General features: G+C 37.6%; 1 long non-coding RNA gene across 1 annotated transcript; it reads left to right on the plus strand.

The window, feature by feature from the left end:
- The first annotated feature begins 5,313 nt into the window (after positions 1-5,313).
- Positions 5,314-7,532, plus strand: LOC120317976. The gene is made up of 4 exons (XR_005559378.1): positions 5,314-5,452; positions 6,376-6,474; positions 7,024-7,067; positions 7,170-7,532. It is a non-coding gene; the product is annotated as an uncharacterized LOC120317976 (long non-coding RNA).
- Positions 7,533-8,829: the final 1,297 nt, after the last annotated feature.

The raw sequence follows: 8,829 nt of genomic DNA on the forward strand, positions 1-8,829 counted from the left end.
CACTGCCAAAAAACATATGCTACAGCCCTCAATTTACCACCCACAAGCATGGAAACTAGCCTACAAAAATGGGTGTAAAATGCTTTGGTTCATGATTACTGATGCACACAGTCATCTGGAGAAATACCAATGTATCATAAATGAACAAAAAACCGAATGCCTCAATGCAATCGGTCAAGATCTTACAGACAAACTGGAAAACACAATCAACATGATATCTAACAAACTCCAGGCCAGAAAACACAATGCCCTACAAAATAAACTAGCCAAAAATCACTCCTAAACAGCAAGATGACAATTCAAATTCATGGATCAAAAACTTGTCCAGTAGGCCTTTATCTGTAGATGACAAAGCCATCCTCGTTAAAGGCTTTAATTTCGACTACAAGAACACAGACTTAGTAGATTTCCTTAACAATTTAGAATACATAATGAAAACTAACAAACTTGACCAGGGAACACAAAAGGACATAAGACAGAGAATCATTCCTAACATCCAACAAAACAGACAAGACAGAACACTTAACCAGGAGGAGAAGAAGACATTAAAGAAATTAAGAAAAGATAGAGACATTGTCATCCTATCGGCAGACAAAGGTAGACTATCTGTGGTAATGGACAAAACTGATTACATCAAGAAAGCCAAGAATTTACTTAATGACACTAACATCTACCAGGTAATCAACAAAGACCCAACAAAACAATTAGACAACCAAATAAGAAACACCTTGCTAAGAATGGAAAAAGAAAAACTTCAACAGAAATCAGTTTTTTACTACCATAAGACTCCACTATACCCAGATTCTACAGATTTCCCAAAATACACAAAAATGAAATTCCTCTCTGCCCCGTAGTGGCACTACCTAGAGCACCAACCTACAAACTAGTGAAAACTTTAAGAAAAAGACTTCACCATCTCGACTTATTCTATAAACTCACCTGAACTATTCCTCCAATTAATTAAAAACATCAAAATGAACAAAGAAGAAATAATGATCTCATTTGACGTCACCACATTATTCTCAACTATTAACATTGACCTGGTTAAACAAACCATCTATGATCTACTCACAGAAAATCAAAGCCATAACGAAAAGTCTCCTAAGAAACACTCCATGTCTACTGATGCTACCATGAAATATCTGGAGTTATGCCTCATAACACACTTTAAATTCAATGGCAAAACTATCAACGAGTACAAGGCACACCTATATCTGGTCTAATAGCAGGAGCAGTAATGAAAAAACTTGAACGCACAGTCCTGCCAACCATCCAGCCAAAATTTTGGGTACGTTACATAGATGACACTTTTACCATCATCAAATGCACCAAACTAGAAGAGACACACTATCTAGTCAATAACGTATTCACTGGGATCAGTTGTCAACACGAGGAAGAAAAAGAGCAACAACTCCCCTTCCTAGATAGTGACATAATGGCGAATTAATAACCTGTGTATAGCAAAAATCCACCTACACAGACCAAATTCTAAATTTCACAAGCAACCACTCCTCTGCACATGAGGAGCTGCATCGAGACCCTTTTCAAAAGAGCCAAAACACACTGCAGCACTGAATTATTGAGAAAAGCAGAAGAGAAACACCTTTTTGATGTTTTCCTCCACAATGGTTATCCCAAAAATTTCAAAATACAACATTTATTGTCCAAGCCCCGACAAAATACAGAGCCTACCACAACACAAAAACAAGTCCTGCCATACATCAAAGGAACATCCGGAATGGCTGCCAGAATACTGCAATTCCTAGCAATAACGATAGCTCACAAACTCACATTTACACTCAGAAAAGCGCTACCTAAAGACAAAATACAGTAGGAAGACTACAGCAACATAGTATACAAAATCAATTGCAATAATTATAACCAGTTCTATGTGGGACAAACAGGAAGTCAATTGAAAACAAGAGTTCATGAACATCAACTAGCAGTTAAAGACAAGACCCAAAATCCCTGATCTCAATCCACATTAAACAACACCAATTAGATTGGGAAGGAACAAAAATTGTTCGGCATGCCAACACCTGCCACACACGTAAATTTATTTAGGCCTTGTATTCCATCAAAGGAACAATTAACAAGTATATTGATCTAGATCCAACATAGCAACATGTAAGAAATCAGACCATTCAAAGTGCCAATCAATAAGAGAACCAATCAACTCCTCAGAATTCAAATATAGCTCCTAACGAACAACCAGTCACATGACCAACTGACCACACTGGCACATAAGACATTTATAAGCTAAGAAGAATAGGACAAGAAAATCCTGCTGATGATGTTACCTAATTTGGTAACGAGACATTCAGAAATTATAATGAAGCAAGCTTGGAGAACAGACCACAGCCAAAATCTAAAACCGGAGCCACAAGTATTTTCTATTATTTCTATAAACTCATCTCTAAATCTTCAGCTCTCCTTATTGACTAACCAAGAACCAGTAAAAAGTAGCAAAAATACCTAATGACATAAGTAAATAATTCCCCTATTCAGATACTTGTGATATAAATGGGTGAAGCTTTCTGTGTGTATCTTTGTAGATATGTTAGGTTGTGTGGCTTCTGTGCTCTGAGGAAGATGAGAGCTATGCCAGAGATTAAACCATACTGGACAGATCTCACCAGAGGAGATTAAGATTAAGAGAGTCTTTCCCATTAAAAATATGGTGAGGTATAATTTACAGAAACTCATACCAGTTGGTCATCACCTGGGTTACAGGGACCATGCTAGGAATTGGAGTTCCTGGATATTTGGTGAAAAATGAGCTATATGATTCAGGGCTGTTGGCTGAACAAGTAGGACCAGCAATTGCAGAACTACTGGAAGAAAAGGCAATATTTGAAAGGGATATTTGAAACAAATGCATCAATTCTGATGCATCAAGTCTCTTGTGTGCCAGTGTGGTCAATTGGTCATGTGACTGGTTGTTCATTAGGAGCTATATTTGAATTCTGAGCAGCTGATTGTTTCTTTTGTTGATTGGCACTTCAAATGGTCTGGTTTCTTACATACTGATATGTTAGATCTAGATCAATATGCTTGTTAATTGCTCTTTTGGTGGAATACCAGGCCTCAATAAATTCAAGTGTGTGGTGGGTGTTGGCATGCCCAATATTTTTTGTTTCTTCCCAATCAAATTGGTGTTGTTTATCATCAATGTGGACTGAGATCAGGGATTTTTGATCATGTTGTTTAACTGCTAATTGATATTCATGAACTCTTGTTTTCAGTTGCCTTCCTGTTTGTCCCACATACAATTGGTTACAATTGTTGCAATTGATTTTGCATAGTATGTTGCTGTTGTCTTCCTTCTGCATTTTGTCTTGATCCAGGTCTCTTTCTAGGAAAACTCTGTTTTCACCTAACCAGTTCTTAAGGGCTTTTTGGAAAATCAAAAGAGAAGAAGCTGACTTAATTTTGGGGAAGTTATTCCATATGGCAGGTACCACAATAGAGAAGGCATGTGTTCTGGGACCCATCAACAAACCTTCTCTGTGAGATGGATGTGTACGGGCTGGTATAAGTGGGAAAAGGCAATCCCTCAAATAGCCCAATCCCATGCCATGAATTTGTGCTTTCTGTTTAAATGCTCAACATGCACATTTTCCCTAAATGTAATAGATTTTCTGTCATTTATTCTGGACATTACAAAGGCCCTGATATGGAAAGAAAAACAATAAGAAAAAGTACACTGTATCCAAATAATAAATGGTCATGGAACATAATCACAGTATGTATATTGACAGCTCAGGACAGAAATTAAAGGGCTGTTGCTGAATGGTTAAGTTCAAATACTGGATTTGTCCTGAAGTTTGGTGGAGCAAGAGCCATACTGCAATTTACTCTCCCAAACATAGAAATCTCTCCAATTCTGCTCATTCACCCCTGCACCACTTTTTCACTCTCAATTGTGCTTTCTTCATTGGCACTAATATTTCTGTGGCATTTTTCTTATTAGATCATCTTCCGATTCCACCAAACGCATCAGCAGAATTTTGTACCTAAATTTCTACCAATATTGCAAAATAGATAAAACTCTGAGTAGCAATCATTCAGCCACTCAGTTTGCTTTGCTTTTCCCTTGTGAGGTCATGGTTGCTTATATTTGGTTTTGCTTTTATTTAACGGTATTTATTTAGCTTAGGTTTGGTTTATTTTATATTATATATTTGTTTGTTTATTCATTTATTTACTTAATATCATACCTATTGACACATACTATTCATTCATTCATTCATTCATCATAGTAAATATCTGTTAGGATTAGTTTAGTTTTGTTAGGTCATGGAGACCTTCCTTTATTATGCAGGAAAAGCCCTCTTTCAGGTAAGAGATCTTCTGTTTTATTTATTTATTTATTTATTTCTCGACTTGCCTGTCTGACTCTAGGATTTAGGATTCAAAGAGGTAATATGACATAAATAATATTAATGAAATAAAACAAATCAAAAGAATCTAGGAACAAGCAACATTTTTTAGAATAAAAAAATGGGGGGGTGGCTAGAGCCCTCAAATCTCTAATTCCTGAGTACGTCAGGAGGCTCAGAGTCACCTTACCCTAAACTAGAGATGGAAGGATCCTAGCCTCTGACCATGCTTCATCAACACTATCTCAGAGGCAGTGTCAATTGTTCACACAGCAAGGTTTATATTGGAAGAAGAGGGCCATTATAACATCACTTTAACAACAGAGCATCTAAAGGGCAACTTCAGCTGTCCCCACAGCTGGCTAGAGACAAAGTTCAGGTGATGTCATGAGGATTGTTGTTTAACAGTGGTTATCAGTAGTTATCGAGGGTCTTCATGCTATTTTTTTTTTTAATGGATACAGATTGGCAAATTTTGTAGCCTATGGAAATCTGCTGTTTTTAATCTCACACCAACTTTAATACAGACACACGCCCCAGTAAACAAACAAATGAACAAATAAAATCCCATGCAAATTCAGGTTCAGCTGAATGAAGAAGTGTTAAAAGTTGGGGAAGCATAGCTTGGAAAAGGATGAAGGGAAGACAAAACAGCTTTCTAGGTCTTGTAGTTCTTTCTTTAATAGCACTTTGATCTATTCTTCAAGAATGAGCCTAATCCACCCTTTGTCTTCTTTTGGCACCCCAGGGGGGAAAAAACCTTCCCTTCAGAGCTGCTGCCTTTGGGAGAGGCTCTGCACTCCCTTTCAGTGACTGGGGGAAAGATGCAAAATGATCTGTTTCCCTGCACTAACAACACACCCTGACACTGCATTTTGAATGGACTGTGACCTTTGTAATGGCCAGTCTTAAAGTGCTGTGTCATTGGTGGCTTAATATGAAACCTTTTTCATAAATATTGTGTAATAGCACAAGTGTTTTTCCATAAAAATACAGAACAAGAGGAGACAAAACAAATTAGAGAAAAACATCTGGAAAAGATGGCAGAGAAAAATGTCACAGTCAGAGATGTAAGTAATTCACTTCCCTTACAATCCTCTTTTAAGCTTCTCTTTCTGTCTGCTTAATTATATTCTATGACTGATTAATGTTTATGGTAATTTCTCTATCTTAGCTGGAGGAGGAAAATAGTTTTTTGGCAAGTGAAAATAAAGACTTGGCTCAATAGCAGAAACTATGGGAGGGATCTAGGTGTCAGCAGTGTGCTGCAGTTGCCAAAAATGCCAACATAATTCTACGATGCCTCAAGAGTAGGATTGCATCAAAATCATGTGATAGTACCACTCTGTACCACACTTGTGAGGCCATATGTGAAATACTGTATCCAGTTCTGATCGCCACAATAAAAAAAAGATGCTGAGAGTTTAGAAAGAGTGCAGAGAAGAGCAACTAAGATGATAAGAGTCCTGGAGGCTAAATTGTATGACCATCAGTTAAGGGAACTAGCTATGCCTAGTCTATCAAAAAGAAAAATTAGGGATGACATGATCACTGTCTTCCAGTACTTGAAGGACAGTCATAAAGATGAAGGTGTTGACTTATTCTCAAAAGCACCTAAGAGCTAGACAAGAAGCAATGCGAGGGTGCTCCATCACTGGAGGTTTTCAAGAAAAGATTGAACATCCATTTGTTCAGGATGGTATAACAACTCCTGCTTTGGGCAGGGGGCTGGACTAAAGACCTCCAAGGTCCTTTCCAGCCATATGATTCTAAGTGATGAGAAAGCAGGTACTGTTAATCATAGCCATATTATGTATACGGAAGGGGTGAAGGAAATGTATTCAGTTTTAACCAGATAGAGAAGCTACACTGGGGGGCCCTTAGTGCTCTCTGAGCTTGGTTGTTTTCTTGCAGACCTTTCATTACCCAAATAAGTAACATTAGCAGTACACCTTTACAGCCACTTATTCTTTCTTACACTCCCTTCCCTCAGGCTGCCAATGAAGAAGGAGCGTGGAGTGATTGCGAGAAATGTAAAAAACTGGCAGAAGAAATCCAGAGGTTCCAGAAAGAAATAGAGAAACTGAAAATTGTAAGTATCTTACATGCTAGCGAGAAATTAGAAGACCTCAGTAAGTAAAATTATATAATTCATTAAAAATTAAATTTTGATTGTGGTTCGCCAATTTTGTTTTAAAGAGAACAAAAAACAAAAACATCTTCTAAAAGTGATGGAGAAAACCATCAGGGAAATGTCCACAGAATTTGGCTCCATGTGCCTTAACAAAAAAAAGGGAATAAGATGACAAGGATGGTAAGATTTGTCCTTTCGTTTCTGGGAGAAAAACAGACATGTTTCAGTTGATGACTCTCTACTTTGGGGAGTCACAATTAGGAATGCCGTCTCTTCATCCTCCCTTGCTGGAATTGTATAACCTTTTAGCAGCACGCTTTCTTTGCATATATCAAAAATAGTTCTTTTAGGAATCGTATTATTCGATACGATAATATTTTGCATTGCAAAATAAGCAGTTGTAAGATTATAGGTAAATTCAATGTTAATAAAATGCATTTTTTTCTTAGTGTGTTGTCAAAAATATCCATGTAATACTGTTTAAAATATTTGTTTCACTCTTTTCAGATTCTTCTGGAACCTCTGATAAAAAATAAGACTGTGCGGAAAAGGTAAATAATACAGTTTTTAAGACATTGTTTTTTAATATTTGGTAGAAAAGTTATCCTATAAAATTCAATAGTAACAATAAAATCAATTTTATTGTTTTATAGCACCTTGGTATCAGGAGCCACAAAGTAAATTTTGCTGAAGGACAGTGTCAGAGTCCCCAAAGAAATATATTCTTTTCTCTTCCTGTGCTTTGCTTGCCTTTATAACCATTCTTTGTGGCCTGCCATTCTGTTGAGAGGGGGGATGCTCTGGGATGCCTTACACTGTCTTGCTGCTGTACCCTTTCCCCAGGAGAAGGAATGCATCTCCCTTATCTGGGTGACGGTTGGTGCCTAGAACCAGAAGGAAACGAAAGTGAGAGAGACCTTGAAGAAGCGGGCCAACGGAGCCAGTTACCAAAACACTATTCCACCTATGGATTGGCTGGAATTCAAATGGACACTGGGACTCTGAGGGGAGGAGTAATAAAGATATCTTTTAATACGTTGTTTATGTGGGTTTCCCTCTCCCAGTTCCTTTTGAGATAATGCCTGTCTCAAGAGTTCTGCTTTCTTGGGAGGCTTAGCTGAAGTGGGTCCTTACAGACAGGAGCTTTATGTTATGAACTCATTTTACAAAAAAATGGAAATGTTAGAAATAATTGGAAAATTCTATTCAGAGTTATACAAAGATCAAGATCAGTCAAAAGTAACAACACCCACCAAAGAGGAAATGCCAAATATCCTAGTAGAGGAAGTATCAAGTGCTATAAAATCAATGAAAAATGACAAAGCTTCAGGAAATGACTGTGTTACGGTTGAAATGCTGAAAACTGATGATCACCAGCTTTTACCCAAGATGCTAGCAAACTATACTCAAGATGCCTCAGAGAAGAAAAAAACATCCAATGCATGGAAAAATGCTGAAGTGATTCTTATACAGAAGAAAGGTGCCCAACATGATTTTAAAAACTATCGCCCAATAAGCCTTCTTTCAGTCATCTACATAGTTTTCACCAGGATAATAGCAAAACGAATATTAAATGATGCACAGCCAAAGGAACAGGCAGGATTCAGAAGTTGTTACAGTACAATGGATCACATTCAGGTTGTTCAGCAAGTCATTGGAAGGCACAATGCGTACACCATGCCTCTGTGCATGGCTTTCAATGACTACAGAAAGGAGTTTGACTCAGTATTCCAGAAAGCAATAATAATTGCATGGCAGATGGTACAAAAAAGGAAATTGAGTGGCATGTTAAATGTGGTTGGCAGACATTCAGCAAGCTAAGCTTAATTTTCAAGAACTTCCCCTTAGGCCGAAAAGAAAAGTTTTTGATCAGTGTGTGCTATCTGTTCCAACATATGCCAATGAAATATGGATACTAATTTTACAATCAGTACAAAAGCTATGAGTGGTGCAAAGAACCATGGAAAGATATATGCTTGGCATCACAAGACAAGATGGATCAACCTGAACATTGATTAGAGAACAAATGAAAATATACGATGCCATCAAAAGAGTAAAAGAATTGAAATGGAAATGGGCTGGTCACATAGTAAGAAGAACTGATGGCAGGTGGACCAACGCAGTCATAGAATGGATTCCACTTGATAAAAAGCATCCACAAAAGAGATCTAAAAGAAGATGGAGCAGCAAGTATTGCCAGTCCAACTGGCAAAAGAAAGCTCAGGACCTTATTGGTTGGAAACATGCAGAACAGACTTTCATCCTGCAGTGGATAAATAACGGCTAGAATGAGGATGATGATGCTCCTGAAGA

Source organism: Crotalus tigris, unplaced genomic scaffold (assembly GCF_016545835.1).
Source record: "Crotalus tigris isolate CLP2741 ecotype Arizona unplaced genomic scaffold, ASM1654583v1 scf7180000019962.420169, whole genome shotgun sequence".
Lineage (NCBI taxonomy): Eukaryota > Metazoa > Chordata > Lepidosauria > Squamata > Viperidae > Crotalus > Crotalus tigris.